The sequence below is a fragment of the Rattus norvegicus genome, chromosome 2 (assembly GCF_036323735.1).
Source record: "Rattus norvegicus strain BN/NHsdMcwi chromosome 2, GRCr8, whole genome shotgun sequence".
In the NCBI taxonomy this organism is placed as follows: Eukaryota; Metazoa; Chordata; class Mammalia; order Rodentia; family Muridae; genus Rattus; species Rattus norvegicus.
Window position 1 is genome coordinate 114,115,190 of NC_086020.1, and position 16,781 is coordinate 114,131,970.

Consider the following 16,781-nt stretch of genomic DNA (forward strand, 5'->3'; position numbering starts at 1 on the left):
TAGAACACAGTCTCCCACTGCCTATGGATCAAGATGTAGAACTCTTGGCTCCTCCAGCACCATGTCTGCCTGAAGGCTGCCATGCTCCCCACCATGATGATAATGGACTGAACCTCTGAGACTATAAGCCAGTTGTAATTAAATATTTTCCTTAATGAGAGTTGCCTTGGTCATGGTGTTTCTCCATGGCAATAAAACCCTAACTAAGACAGCAACTGATTTTCAAAGAAAATTAATACTGTGTAAAGAGACATTTGGATGTGTATATAATCTTACTATTAAAAGTCATGTATTTCAACTATGCAAACAGTTGATGGTTATATCTGAAGACGTTTTAGAATTTTAAAGTTAGGATAATAATCTTACAAATCAAGAAGAATGTCCTTAGGCTTTCAAAACATGTCTTGGGAGTACAAAAGTATTATGGATTCTGATTAGTTTGCAGGAATGAAAGGAAACCACCTGTGAAAATGAGAACTGTCAGATTTTAACAAAAGCATTGCAAGATTGGTAGATGTTGACACAGTGTAATAATCTACCGATGTATTTTCCAACTATGAGTCTATATATGCATAGGAGATATTTTTTGCCAAAGAAGCCATTACAGAACTGAGGGTGTAGCTCAGTGACCCAGTGCACGCTTCTGGTGCATGAGGCTCTTGCCTCAGCCCCAGCACCAAAAAGGAAAAGAAGAAGAAAAGAAGGAAGGGAGGAAGGAAGGGAGGAAGAAAGGGAGAAAGGGCAAGAATGGGGTGATTACTGAACAATTCAGAGTATATTCTGTTCTTGCAGAAGACTGGAATTCTGTTCCAGAAACCCATATTAGATGCCTCACAACTGCCTTGGAAATCTGACATCTCTGACCTCCTTGATCTCCTGCACTCATATACACATACACACACACACACACACACACACACACACACACACACACACACACTTAAAAATAAGTCCTTTTTATAAGAGGGGGAAAAAGAGACAGGAAAGGAAAAAAACTAACACTAGAGATACTGAATTTTTAATGTAAATAGTAAATAATGGAAAGGGTTCAAAATACTGGTTTGGGAAAATGTCAGTAAGTTCTCTTCTAAGGTCCATGGTCTAACCAGCAAGGAGTAATTACCTAGGCTTCTGGTAGCAGGCATAATTCCCTCCCTGTTTAGTGGGCCTTAAGTTCAGTTAGACTTGGTTACCACCAAGATATAAGTACCACTATTGCTCTTTGGGGCTATCTTACCAAGATCGACATTGCTGGGCTCATGGCATCACAGCTGGGTAGGGCTAGTGATTACTTCTCTCCCTTGACAGATGCAGAACATCTTCCGGTACTATGGAAGTTAGTCCTCAGTGGCTATCTGGTCAGAATCATTGTCTCACTAAAATGTCATCACTAGTATTAAAAGATAGATAAACAGTTTGTATCATTAATAAATAAAATGAAACAAAACTTAGGCATTGCTTTGTCTTTCCCATTATTCCAATATTTGTGATCATCTTCTACTGTGCGTAACAGATTTGTATAATTATGCATCAAACATATTACACATACATACAACTCCAGATAGAAGAGATAGCCAATAAAAGTTCACATATTGAAAATCAGGTAAGGTTTATTAGCATAGATTTTTAAGATGCCATGAGTTCTATAAGGAAAGACACAAAACTGGGGAAAGAGAAAATAGCTAATGTTTGTTGTCAGCTGGTTTTAAAATCACCATGTCTGGGGAGGGATCTTAGACTGACTGAAACAAGGTGGGAAGACCTGCCCTGAATGTAGGTGAAACCGCTTCCCTGAGCTGGGTCCAAGGCTCAATAAAAGAGGAAAGGGAAGTCATCCCTCTCTGTTTTTTGACTGAACACAATGTAACCAGCTGCTATGAGCTCCTGCCACCATGCCATCCCTAATTGTGTGTGTGTGTGTGTGTGTGTGTGTGTGTGTGTGTGTGTGTGTGTGTGTCTAAGAACACATAATATACGGGTGTGCATCTTGAAAACATACCCAATGTGTCATTTTTGTCAAACCCTGATTATTAAGCAAATTCACTTTACCAAATAAAAGCACGTGTAGTATCTTTCCTAAGAGCACACTTATTTGAACTCACGGATGTGACTGAAAGTCTCTGGTGCCAGAAAATGCCCAGCCAATTAGGAGGAGAGAACCCAGGAAGAAATTAGAGGCATTTTCTTCATTTATCAACCTGTAGCAGTTCAGTGTTTTGCGAATGAGATTGAATCGTGTTTTGTCTTCTTCCGGTGGATTCTGCAATGCTGTTGTTTCCACTTAGATTAGAAGATGGATGCGTTTGAACAGACTTCGTTCACCACCCTGCCCAGGAAGCCGGCAAAACGGTTAACTGGGCTTCTTCGGGGAGACCCTCCCGCTTGTGAACAGCTTTTCCTAGTACTAAAGACCTAAAGAGAGGAGGCGGCCAAATGAGCAATCGATGGGGTAAAGCAAGCAGCCAGCGAGATGCAATTTGAGGACAAGTGAAAGGGAAAACTACTCTCACCCTGGGTGGTAAACATGTGGCCCTTGTTAACTCCAAGTGACAGAGTAGCTGGAACATTTCAGTCTTCAAGGAGGGGTCGGAGAAATCCGTGGAGAACAACCTCTAGCCAGCTAGGGAGACTAGATTGGTTGGGGGAGGTCTTGGAGGAGGGAATTTAGCCCGCTGCCCCACCCTGAGCGCAGCGGTCACCCAGTCTGACCCAGAGATTCCTTTGTTCTTTTCACAGCAGAAGGGGATTCCCAACCCTACAGGCAGGGGGGCTCTTTGATGATCTCCTGGGTCTTGGTACACTGCTCTCTCCTTGCCTAGGAAGGACAGTACAGTGCTGAGAAATCAGATCCCTGGTTCTTCTTTTCCATCACAAAGCCGGTTTAAAAGAGCAAAAAGAGGTCTTAGGGGCCCTGTAAGAGTCTTCCAGGATTGGAAGATAAATGTTTAAAGAGAAAGAAGAGCGTGGCTGGGGAGGAAGTTCAGTGGTAAGACAGATTGCTATGCAGCATGAGGACCTAATTTCCAGCCTCTAGCACACACATAAAAAGCCCAGCACGCTTGTGCATGCCTACAGCTGCAGTGCTGTGGTGGGGCAGAGACAGTGGATCTGAGAGCTCAGCAGCCAAACGCTTAGGCTGCTGGTGAGGTTTTCACTCAGTGAGGGGCCCTGTAGAAAGGCAACACGGAAAAAGTAATAGTCAAAGATGCCAATGGCCTGTTCTGGTCTGCACATGCGCATAGCTGCACACTTACACGCAGGCACCGCCACACACAGCACACATGCACGCGCGTGTGTGTGTACACACACACGCGCGCGCTTCAAATGGACACTCACAAGTGTGTTACTCACTTTAACATTTTGCTTACCAATCAAACCTACAGCATGAACACCTTCCATGCCCGCCTAACATGCTGAGTCAGCAGAGGCACTTCTGGTACAGGAGACTCCCATATGACCCCACAGCTATAATAGAAACCATGAACTCCCTGGTTAGTTAGGTCCTCAAAAGCCTACCTCTGAGTTCACCCCCTTGGCTAGCAACACCCACTCCTTCTTGAGAACCTGTGTGGGTAGGTAGGGAGGAGTGTATATTTCCTCTCTCCAAAGCAATATCCCATAGCCCTTGGACTGTGAAGAAGCTGCCTTCTCCTTATTTCAAGTTGATGATACATAGAGGGTCCTTGTTTAAGAATGTCAGTTTGGTTGGTACCATGATCACGAAGATGGTTTTCCCAGGGCGAGGCTTATCCATTGCACTCCGGATATGCTGACCCCTGCGATTTCCCCAAATGCGGGAAACTCGACTGCATAATTTGTGGCAGTGGGGGAGCTGCGTTCGCGAGCTCCCCCTTTAAAAAAAAGAATGTCAGTTTGGAAGACAAAGAGACCCAGAAATCCACCCTACATCTAAAATTAATATTTTGTTTGTTTTTGTTTTTTCAAAGCAAGGGTTTCTCTCTGTAACCCTGCTGTCCTAGAACTCTCTGTAGACCAGGCTGGCCTCAAATGCACAGAAATCCACCCGGCTCCTGAATGTTGGGAATTAAGGTGTGCACCAGCATCATCAGGCTAAAACTAACATTTTTAATGAGGACTGTGTTTATGTCCAAGGACACAGGATCTTACTGATTCAGTAAGCGGGCTTCCTCCTGCAGCTCCCTGAGCCCCTCCTAGCTCTTCATAAGGTGCATTCCCCCAGGAACTGTCTAACTTTGTGGCTTGGGCAGCCACTATGTTCTCTTCTTTTTTATAGACTTTATCTAAATTATCCCTGGGCATCCAGCAAGCTAGTTAAAAGACTAGGGCGAGCTTCATAGGGAAACGCCACATCAATCTCAGCACCCCAGAGACAGAAGCCGCCATTAGCTTAGAGCTCTGCTCCCACCATCTGCACATGACTGATAACTTCTTCAGGGAAGCTGTGTTTTGTAAGCAGAGTCTATGGGGTGGGGGCTTATGCTGGGCGGGGGGGGGCAGATGAAGTGCTCGGCGTTCAGAAAGCTTCTTCACACCCTGCCTGCAGGAGCCACTCATTCCCAGTGTCCCATGAGCACAGAACGCAGGTGGACCTGTTGGGTAGGTGTTCAGCAGGTTCGGTGCTAAGTGTGTGACTATGTGGCCTATGACTGAGTGGACACACACAGTGAATGGTAGTTGTGAGGGGCCACACTTACCACCGAAACCAGAACTTCTTCCAAGAGTGAAGACAACAGAGTTCTGAGAAACGCAAATGACTAAGAAGCCCAGCATAGCTTTGCTTCTGCTAGTTCGCTGCATGAGTCAGTGACTCTAATGAAGTGATGGTATAGAAGGGATGAGAAAGAAGGCCACCCAGTTTCTGTGCAAGCCAGTCCTCCCTGACTCAGCAGGAGTAAAGCCTGTGTACACTGAGGTAATATGTTTTTTAAGGTTTATTTTGTTTTTCAGGGGTGTGTGTGTGTGTGTGTGTGTGTGTGTGTGTGTGTGTGTGTACATACATGCCTGAGGAAGCCAAAAGAGGGTGAGGGATCCTCTGAAGTTGGAATTCCTAGCATTTGTGAGCCACCAGATATGGGTGCTTAGAACCAAATTCCAGTCTTCTGCAAGAGCATTCTTAACCACTGAGCCATCTCTCCAGCCCTAGAAATGCTATTTTAGTTAAGGTAGAAACCTAGTATAGTGTCTCTTGCCTATCAGCCCAGAATTTGAGAGGTAAGAGCAAGAAGACTGGCTACAAACTAAGTTTGAGGCCAGCCTGGACTACATGGGACCTTGTCCCTAAAAGAGTTTTAGTTGTGTAAGGGATATTTTCATTGTTCCACTAAAAAAGCAAAATATAAATGCATGTACAAGTTATTGAGTACATTGTCCTGTTTCCCTGTTTGGGGGTAAATGTTAAATGTTAATCCTTTACTTGTATTTAACACTTTCATTGTAGCTGGCGTCTGACACAGTGGTTAAGAGGACTTGCTGCTTTTGCACTGGGCCCGAGTGCAGTTCCCAGAAAACACATTGGAATCTTACAGCAACCAGTTACTCCAGTTCCAGGGGTCCCATGCTCTCTTCTGGTTTCCTCGGGTTCCTGCACAGGTTTACATACATGCACACAGAACAGACATAGCCACAAATAAAGTAATAATAAATATTTCTTAGAAATTGGTATCGTACTCTATAAAAGTCAACTAGCTAAAGTCATCAGTGTATTTATTTGTCTTTACTGAGAATGACATTAAATAGTGAAAACCCAATAAGAGAGAGAGGCCGATTTTTAAAGCTTTCTGTGTTCACACCTTTAATGAGTGGCCCAGGCTCTGAGAGGAGCCTTGACAGCAGCTCTGTTTCCTCAGCCTTGTTTGCAGCTCTGTGCAGCCAGCGGGCAGCTAAACTCAAGAGGAGATCATTAACAGGACAGTCTCACCTTATACAGCATAAGGACCTGAGTTCCACACCCAGAAGCCACACGAGAAAGCCAGGTGTGGGGTGCACACTTACAACCCCAGTGCTGGAGAAGCAGAGACTGGCAGATCGCTGGCTGGGGCGCAGGGCCTAGCCAGCCTAGCCTACCCAAGCAAGCTCCAGGCCGCGGTGAGGGTCTGTGTGAAAAGAAAAATGTGGTGAACGACACCTGAGAAGTGATAGCCAAGAATGTCCTATGGCCTCTATTTAAACAGGCACATCCTTGCATCTACACACACACACACACATCCTCACACCTACATACACATCCTCACATTTACACACATCCTCACACCTACACACACATCCTCACACTTACACACACATCCTCACACCTACACACACATCCTCACACCTACACACACATCCTCACACTTACACACACATCCTCACACCTACACACACATCCTCACACCTACACACACATCCTCACACTTACACATACACACACATCCTCACACTACACATACATCCTCACACTACACATACATCCTCACACTTACACATACACACACACATCCTTACACCTACACACATATCCTCATATTTACACATACATTCTTACACTTACATACACATGCCCACACTTACACATACATTCTTACACCTATGCACACACCCTTACACCTACACACACATCCTTACACCTACACATACATCCTCACACCTACACACACATCCTCACACTTACACACATCCTCACACTTACACACACATCCTCACACTACACACACATCCTCACACTTACACACATCCTCACACTTACACACACATCCTCACACTACACACACATCCTCACACTTACACATACACACACATCCTCACACTACACATACATCCTCACACTACACATACATCCTCACACTTACACATACACACACACATCCTTACACCTACACACACACACATCAGCTCTGTGGTAATATCAAGAATTCCCCCCAGAGAGATGAGGTTCTCTGGTCCTTCCCGCCTGCCATGTGGATGTGGTCACCGGTTCCTGAGAACTTCCTCCTGGGACTCATGAAGCTCTGGAAGGAGCTAGGATCTCTGATGAACACTTTCACACTAGGCCCTGGCTAGATCCCAAGACTTATGCTTTGTAGATGGATTTCAGTAATGGTTTATCCAATGGTGTAATTGCCTTTATTGCCAATCAATCAGTGCCTAGATTAGTGCCTACTAATGTCTGTTTATTGGGCGGTTTTTAAAGCAATCATGCAAGACTACGTTTTCTTCATATCTCCCTTTGGATCAGCATCCTTACACCATCTACAGTCCCCAGCAAGGCGACTGTTGCTTCAGGTCCTTGCCTCACACTGCTTCCCCTGCCTGGCTGCCCAGCATGTGCCTGAGGTGCTGGCTAAGTCAGTTGTGTTTCTACTGCACAGCTGGAATCCAATCTAAGCTCTGACTCCTCCGGCATGGTGAATTTTTAAAGCATCTTGATAAACTAAAGATTGATGCTTTCAGCTAACTTGCAGCCCTAAAAAGAAACTCCATGCTCCTGGACGGATCTCAGCAGGGAAGCCTGAAGAAGCCTTAAGAAGGCAGTTTTCTGCCAAGACCTCAGTTTCCTCGAGATTAAACCATCAGACTTCAGAAAACTTAGGGCCTGTCTGATTCTCCACACTTGTAACAAATGTTCGAGATTGGAGAGCTAAAGTCATCGTGAGTTCATACGGCAGGTGTCGCATAGCTGGTCTGTCATCTGCCCCCGGATGGGCCCTCGCTGACGCTCCGGTCTCCCTTTCTAGCCTGTGTGCCCTCCCAGTGTAGATCCAAGACGAAAGTGGCAGGCACTGAAGTGCCACTACACAGCCTATAGTCCAGAGTGTGAGTCCAACCCAGACTGAATTTTCCTGAGGGCTGAGGCTGTCTTCGTGTTTCCTTTTTATATCTCACAGTCATGTGAGAAGTGCTCACTAAACGGCTTCTTAGTCAAGAAAAGAAGGTTAAAGGAACAGCATATAGGAGGGCTGGGGACACAGGCCAGGTGATGGCGTGCTTGCCTTGCCAGGGATCTGAGTTTAATCCCTGAAACCCCTGTCTCCTGACCCTACATGGGGTAGTGATATCAACCCCTTCCCCCGAAGCTCAGAGAATATCCCAGAAGAGAGGACAGAAAGACTGCCCAAGCCACAGCCTGAGGGAGAATTGTGTGGAATACTGTCTTCTGGATACAACATGGCCATTACAGCCGTGAACTCACTGCCCCTGCAGTTACCTGCACAAGATTAAGCCAACACCACCAGTCAGCCTCCAACACACAGCGCTAAGAGGACTCAATGGGTTAATAAAGGGAAGGAGAAGACGTGAAGCAGGGAGGGGTGGGGCATGCTGGGTGTGTGCCCGGTGGGCAGGAGGGGAGAGCCAGAGGTGAATATGACCAAGGTATATGTTTACATATATCAGATTGTCAGGGGAAGAGTGAAAACTATCCTTCTTCTTTAAGCAATGGAGGCTGGAGGAATGGTGCGGCAGTTGAGAATACCGCTGCTCTTCAAGAGGACCACGGTTTGATTCCCAGCACCCACATGGCTGCCCACACGATGCACAGATACATGCAGACAAAGCATAAAAATAAATCAATAAACTTAATTAAGAAAATGAAAGTGAAAAGGCTAAATTTGGGGCAAGCCAAATGGTTCGGTGAGCGAAGGCACTCGCCACCAAACTTCACCAAGCTGGGCTCAACCTCTGAACTCTCATAAAGGTGGACAGCCAAGCCAGCTCAGTCAGCCAACGGGTTCTCCAGCGGCAGAGCGAGAATTGAAAAGAGACAACAAGACAACACTGTAGCATGACCCCCAGCCAGTTCTGAGGCCGAAAGACGAATTTATTTTTTCCCCAGTCTGCTTTTATACCCTTTTAATTGCATGCAAGTAATAAGGACAGTTTTAGGCTAAGGGAGCAAGCAAGACAATAAACACAAACCGTCAAGGAGCAAGCAAGGCAATAAACAGAGTCCTGGGATCACTGTTTCCAGGTGTTTATCAGGAAGACCACGATACTTGAGCCTACTTCCTGTCCTAACCCAAAGTCATACTCTTGCCTGACGCCTAGTTCATTGTTCTAGCCTAAAATCAGATTCCTCTCTGAGCTAACTTCCCTGTCCTGGCCCAATGTCAAATTCCTGCCAAGCAGCCCCAAAAGCTCTCCACAGATGGAAGGAGAAAACCGACCCCCAAAAGTATTCTCATGTGATACACTCACACACATGAATATATGTGGTGACGATGATGATGGTGATGATGATGATGGCGATGATGATGGTGATGATGATGGTGGTGATGATGATGGTGACGATGATGGTGGTGATGATGATGGCGATGATGATGGTGATGATGATGGTGGTGATGATGATGGTGACGATGATGGTGGTGATGATGATGGCGATGATGATGGTGATGATGATGGCGATGATGATGGCGATGATGATGGTGATGATGATGATGATGGCGATGATGGTGGCGATGATGATGGTGGTGACGATGATGATGGCGATGATGGTGGTGACGATGATGGTGATGATGGTGATGGCGATGATGATGGTGATGATGATGATGGCGATGATGATGGCGATGATGATGGTGGTGATGATGATGATGGCGATGATGATGGCGATGATGATGGCGATGATGATGGTGGTGATGATGATGATGGCGATGATGATGGCGATGATGATGGCGATGATGATGGTGGTGATGATGATGATGGCGATGATGATGGTGATGATGATGGTGATGATGATGATGGTGACGATGATGGTGGTGACGATGATGGTGGTGATAATGATGATGGCGATGATGATGATGGCGATGATGATGGTGATGATGATGATGGCGATGATGATGATGATGATGGCGATGATGATGATGATGATGATGGCGATGATGATGATGGCGATGATGATGGTGATGATGATGGCGATGATGATGGTGATGATGATGGCGATGATGATGGTGATGATGATGGCGATGATGATGGCAATGATGATGGCGATGATGATGATGGCGATGATGATGGCGATGATGGTGACGATGATGATGGTGATGATGATGATGGCGATGATGATGATGGCGATGATGATGATGGCGATGATGATGATGGCGATGATGATGGCGATGATGATGGTGATGATGATGGCGATGATGATGATGGTGATGATGGGTGTTATTTTTTTAAGTGGAGTAGAACCAGGCATTACAGAGATGCCCACCTTTAATCCTAGGATTTTGGGAGGCAGTGTGAGGATCTCTGTGAATATGAGGCAAGCCTGGTTTATATAACAAGTTCCAAGACAGCAAGACATACACAGGGAGACCTTGTCAAAATAATAATAATAATAATAATAATAATAATAATAATAGGCTCACTTGTAATTCCAGTGCTAAGGAAGCAGAGACAGGCAGACCCTTGTGGCCCAATGGTTGGTCAACCCTGCCTACTTACCAAGTTCCAGACCAATGACAGACCCAGTCTCAAAAATAGAAAATAAAAGTGGGTGACACCTGGGAAATGGCACCCGATGTTGTCTTTTGGCCTCTACACGTGTCTCAGTTTAAGTTACTACTCCTGTGGTGAAACATCGTAACCAAAAGCAAGTTGGAGAGGAAGGGTTTATCCAGCTCTGCTTCCCTGTAGAAGTTCATTGTGTATATTCTGTGTATACTTCGATCACTGAAGAAGCCAGGACAGGAACTCAAACAGGGCAGGTGAGCTGGAAACTTCTAGTTCTTTGGAAATTTAGCTGTGTCAAATGATGTTTTGCTGGGGCACACAAGCGAAAGGATGTCTTGATACAGCAAAGACTTTAAAGATTGCTTTCCTGAAGCAGACACAGGGGAAAGGATGCTTGGATATAGCAGACACGTGAAAGGACCCAGGATGAAGAAGTATAAATATGACCCCACAGACAGTGGGGTCGAGCACTGAGCATTGGTTTGGTTTGCTCCACCTCGTTATTCTTCCCTAAAGACACCCAGGTATTGGTTCGCCTTATATAGCATTGTTGAGCTCAACTTGTGGTAACGCCGCCACTGAGGGAAACTTGCCCAAGAACTGCTCATGAAGTTCCTGCAGCAGCTTGCTACTTCCACAGCCTTGCCTCAGGTGGGTTGGTGAGCCTGGTGGTTTCTTCAGGATTGAACTACAGCTTCCTGGTGTCTGCCTGCTGAAAGGACTGGACTGTAGCTGCTGGTTTGTGCCTGGTGTCTGCCTACTGAGAGGACTGCTCTGCAGATGCTGAGTTGTATTTGGTGTTTGCTATGGGACCGAACTGCTGCCCAAGGAGATTGAGCTCACCCCCAAAGAACTATTGCTGAACAGGTCCACTTCTCCCATATCTTAATAACATTTCTCTTCCACTATGTCTGCTGGGTGGTGGGCTAGATCAGAGGTTGAACCCTTATTAAAAGTAGGTTGCAAAAACTGTATGCCTACAGGCCAGAACCCGGAGGCAGGAGCTGATGCAGAGGCCATGGAGGAATGCTGCTTACTGGCTTGTTCTTCATGCCTTTCTCAGCCTGCTTCTTATAGAACCCAGGGCCATCAGCCCAAAGATGGCACTGCCCACAATGGAGCAGTTGGCCCCATCAACCACTAAGAAAATATCTTACGGCCGATCTTATGGAGGCATAAGATCTCATTGAGGCTTCCTCCTCTCAAATAACTCTACTTTGGGTCAAGTTAACACAAAACAACCCAGGACAACATGCATGCATCTTTACATAGGTAGATACACAAACACATGCACATGCGTGCGCGCGCACACACACACACACACACACACACACACACACACACACATACACACACACAATCTTAGCAGATGCTCACAAAACCAATATAAATGACCAAACTTCTAAGAGTTTGTGAATTTTCAGACACCAAATAAGCAGATTTCCAAGGCCTCTGTCAGAAAGGTAATATGATCAGAAACAAAATCCGGCCGCAGACTGGTAGCTGGTACCCTACCCTGCTTCTTCAGCGTTCACTCTTTCTGTACAGAAGGCAGAATGGGGGAGATATTTTAGTTAATGCAAGCTTTGTAGATTTACTGAAAATGCAAATGGCTTTAGAGGAAGGGTTTGTCACAATTAATTCTCCAGGATACAGTTCCACACAGTGTCCTTTGTTTAGTGTTTGATTCGCTCTTGGTGAGGTCATGGGTCTACAGCAGCTGGGGGTGGGGACAGTGTAGAAGAAGTTAAGAGCTTGAATTAAACCATGGGGCATTGGGAAGTACCATGGACACCTATTTGGATCCTCTTAGCATCACCATCCCCTTTCCTTGGTTAAAAACACCAATTCTCTTTTGGTTTGGTTTGGTTTCCTCTTAAGATTTATTTATTTTTATTTGATGCATATGAGTGTCTGTACTGTGTGTGTGCCTGGTGCCCACAGAGGCCAAAAGAGGGAATTTTGTCCCCTAGAATTGCAGTTACAGATGGCCGTAAGCCACTATGTGGGTGCTGGAAATCCAGCTGGGTCCTCTGCAAGAGCAGCCAGTGATCTTACCTACCTAGCCGTTTCTGCAGGCCCCCGGGGAGGCTTTTAATGGAAAATGACAGTGATTAGCTGGTGCTGTGACTCATGCACACAGCCTCAGTGGTTGGTGAAAGGTCTCAGATGCGTGAGACCAAGACAGGTCGACTGCTGCAGAGTTATCTGTACAGTGGGTTCCGGGCTAGCCTGGGACGTATGGTGAGACTAAGTGAGGAGGAGGAGTGGGAGGAAGGGAGAAGGAGTGGAGGGGGGCGAGGAAGGAGAAGGAAGTGGAGGGGGGCGAGGAAGGAGAAGGAGGTGGAAATAACAGAAAGTGCCAGCACCTCACCTGAGACCAGATGTGATGTTGTTGTTTGTCTTTTTGACTGGCTCACCTAGGAGACCCAGCCCTGGGTGTGTCCATGACAGTATTGCCAGAGAGGAAGGAAGACCTTCCCTGATTGTGGTAGTCCATCCTATGGGTGAATGAAAGGAAGAAGACCACCCGAATCTACCTCTCTCTCTCTCTCTCTCTCTCTCTCTCTCTCTCTCTCCCTCCCTCCCTCCCTCCTTCCTCCCCTCCTTCCCTCCCTCTCTCCCCCTCCCCCTCCCCCTCCTCCTCAGGTGATAGACTGGGCCCTCAAACTTATGAACATAAATAAATTCTTCCTCTCCCTGTAATTCTTCCTCTTACGGCCTGTAAGTTTGTTTTTGTTGTGTGTTTATCACAGCATTACTGTTAATTAAGAAAAGTAATTAGTATACTAGCTCTGGCCAAAAATCCTGCCGTGTGCTGGCTCCCCAGTTACCTAGTACTAGAGGGCTGACATTGTTGGTGCGCTGATTTCCATGTCTGATGTCTGCTTCCTCTCCATTGCTACCAACTTCTGCCACACCAGGCCAACGGACACCATGAGCACTGGAAGAACTTAAGCATGAAGAGGACTTGATGTCACACACACACACACACACACACACACACACACACACACACACACACCCCTTCTGGACCTCCAATGGCAATTGAATGGACTTGAATGGGGCCATGGTTCCACTCAGATTGTACAGCTGGTAAATGAAAAACGTCCCAAGAAGCCACAGAATATCCAAGGGCGTTTCCATAGTGACTACAACTACAGTCCACCTGGGCAAGATGCTTTAGGCTTCAGCTGACAGAGCCCAAGGGGGAAAGGTGGGGATACCTGTTTATGTAAGCAAAAGGCCTCAGGAGGCGTGAGCCAGTCTCCCATACATCATCTGCTCCTTTTTAGAGTCCTGCTTCCCTCTGCATCCTGACCTCATTGTCTCAGACGAGGGGCTTTGGCTTGTTGTTGTTGTTGTTGTTCTGTTTTCCTTCCACACAGCTACTATGGCTGCTGGTGGGAGGCCCTAGGCTCACCCCCTTCCTGTTTGCTGTCAAGGCAAAAGGTGTTCTTCCCCACAGCTCCAAAGAAAGAACATGGCTGCTCTGAAGGGGGTGAAATACTAACCCTCTGGGCCAATCTAACTGGTCTAGGGGAAGGGAGTGCCATAATTGGTCCAGCCTGAGTTAGGTACTCACTTCACAACCAGAAGGGGAGCAGCTCCTACTTTGAGAGAATGGCTGTTCACAGGAAGCATTGCCCTAAACCACAGCCCCATTGTTTTGAAAAGTCTCGGGCCACCAGACAGGACTCCTTAACAACATGCCCAAGTGAAATCACTTTAACTCATATTTGTTGATCCTTTTTTCCATGGTTCTTGGATTTTAGGGTGAACAAGAACATCCTGGCTAGTTTCCCAAGCACCCCCTCCAGTCACTGATTCCTTACCCGACACACACCCAGGGATGAGGTGGGAGTCACGAATTTTACTGAGTGAGTTGTGTGTCTGATAATTCCTATGGTAGAGAGAATGACTGGAGAGCTTTGCTTGGACCTGTGTGACCAGGCAATCTAGGATCCGTGCTATTGAAGGAGCTGAGGAAGTGGCCTGGTAACCAAAGGAAGGGTCACACAGCCAAGTCAGCCCTGTGGAGCAGGAGTGAGGTCCCTCACCATGTGATGGAGGGCTCAGCTTTACTCAGAGGCCAGCACAGGAGCAAAGGGGACACACAAAGACCCTCGGCAGCCCAAGTGTTCTGATCCCCAGTAGGCAGGGCCTTCTCACACCTATGTCTAGATGTGTCCATGCTTCTTTCCATGACTTGTCATTAAAACAGGAAAAAAAACCAGGCTGAAGAGGAGAGGTAAGTTGTCCATGGAAGGCAGGCCAGCAAAATGGTTCAGATGGTAGAGATACTTGCCTATAGTCCTGATGACCGATACCCCAACTCCCACAAAGTAGCAAGAGAGGAGTGACTCCCAGGGGTTGTATTCTGACCTCCACATGTGGGTCATGGCAAGCTTACACCTGCCCTCATACACACACACACACACACACACACACACACACACACACACACACACTCACAAGATAAATGAAGGCTTGGGAAATGGGTAAGCCACTTATTTTTCCTAGTTTTAATTGTCTCGTGGGTTATGTTTAGCTATAAAATTAAGAAGTAGTTTAGCTAACAAGACCTAGAATCCTCGTCCAAACCTGGGACTGTAACTATAAAGGTATCAGCATACCTCCATGCAGAGTTTCTGGAATATAAGCAGTCTCCTTTCTCTGAGGAGCAGAGCCCACTGAGATGACCTCAAGAGGACTCCAGGTCCCCACCTCTCCTTGGCACACCTTTTCTCTTGTTGTGAATATTTTTAAAGTTTTTTTCTACCAACTACTTATTCCAAATCTTTTTATCTATAATACCATGCCGTTGAAACTGAAAAAAAAAATTGCAATTAATTTTAAAAGAACAGCATCAAAAATTGAAATACAACCTTCTACTATAAGCATTAGGAGAAGCTAGACTCCTCTCTCTACAAATAAAAGATATTTAGGACCAGGAATTACTTCCTAAGAACTGAAGTGTTCACCATGTAGATAAGCAAAGGTTTTCCTCTCAAAAGAAACTAGAAAGGAACCAGATTAGCAAAAAATATTCCTGAGAATTCACCAGGATACACTCAGACACTGAAAGATTGTGTAGAAGTTTAAACACTACGTAAGGGCATGAGGAAGTGCCCGCCAGTACCCTTTCTCTCTTTAGGAACATACAAAACTACATGTAGAAACATGGGCTTTTATTTTAAAATCAGGGAAGAATATTTCCAAAGGAATGACTCTAATGAGTATTTTGGAATTCTTAGGTTGGTGGTGGGGTTGTTTGTTTGTTTGTTTGTTTTGTTGTTGTTGTTTTTGGGTTTTTGGATTTTGGGGGATTTTTGCCTTTTTCATTGCTCATGTTTTCTATTATGAACAGGAGTTACTCAGTGACTGTGACACTCAGGAAGCATCGCCCCTGTTCTAACCCTGTCATCTGTAAAGAGGGATGCAGTCCTGATTTCCTGATTTGCAAGTTATGAAGATCATGGTATTATCGATCTCTAAGAGAATCGCTGTACCCGGTAAAGAACACACTTCCAGTGGATGTTAACAGATTTATTACTCTTGTAATCAGGTAGAAAAACTCTCAGGAACCTAGTTAAGGAGACCAACAATTACAGTAAATGTGTTCAGTGCCATCAGCGTGGCTCTAGGCACCTGCCTGGGAGCCCTGGTGGTTGAATTTTCCCACCTGTACTCCAAAACAAAGATGCAGGCTCCTATTAAAAGGTGAGAAAGTACTGAGGCCTTCACTCAACGTGGGACCAGGATACAACTGCAATTTCTATTAGGAGAGCTCCTCCCCTTTTCCTCAGTTTCCCCACATTCTCCTTGTTCTCCCTACCTTCCTTTATACTGAAGAAAATGAGGGCTGCGTCTTTCACAATGAAGGTGTGATACACTCCACTGACTTAATCTACGGTTCTCCTAGATGGGCTAGAGTGGGCCGATACCTGATGACTACCCAGAAACTGGGAGCCAACTGGAAGAGAAGCTTGATTTGTAGTGTTTGGTACAAATGTGCCACCACAGCTATTACAAAGCTGCCTGTGTAACACCAACTGGCACACGAAATCCCTAGAATTGAAATAGCCAGCTTTCCTGAGTTGCCCTACAGGCTACTTAATGTTTTGATGAGGAACAAAGGGCCTGAAGTCAAATGAGTGATTCTACACCACAATGACCATTGTAGAATTATTCAGAAAGACAGGAACAATCCCCAGTAACTTGTGCAAAAGTGGTTGTGTATATGTATAAGGCCACCCTGTAATTATGTTCACACTTAAGAAAGGATGGCCTACTTACGTGCATGCTCAAGGCTGGCCTGAAGATTGTATGCATACAGAAGGCTGGCCTGTAGACTGTTTGCACACATAAGGCTGGCCTGT

At 45.8% G+C, this 16,781-nt stretch overlaps 1 non-coding gene across 1 annotated transcript; it reads left to right on the top strand.

Annotated features, from left to right (window-relative positions):
• The first annotated feature begins 3,690 nt into the window (after window positions 1–3,690).
• Window positions 3,691–3,853, top strand: LOC120101379 (U1 spliceosomal RNA). Its single transcript, XR_005501728.1, has one exon. It is a non-coding gene; the product is annotated as a U1 spliceosomal RNA (small nuclear RNA).
• The last annotated feature ends 12,928 nt before the right edge of the window (window positions 3,854–16,781 follow it).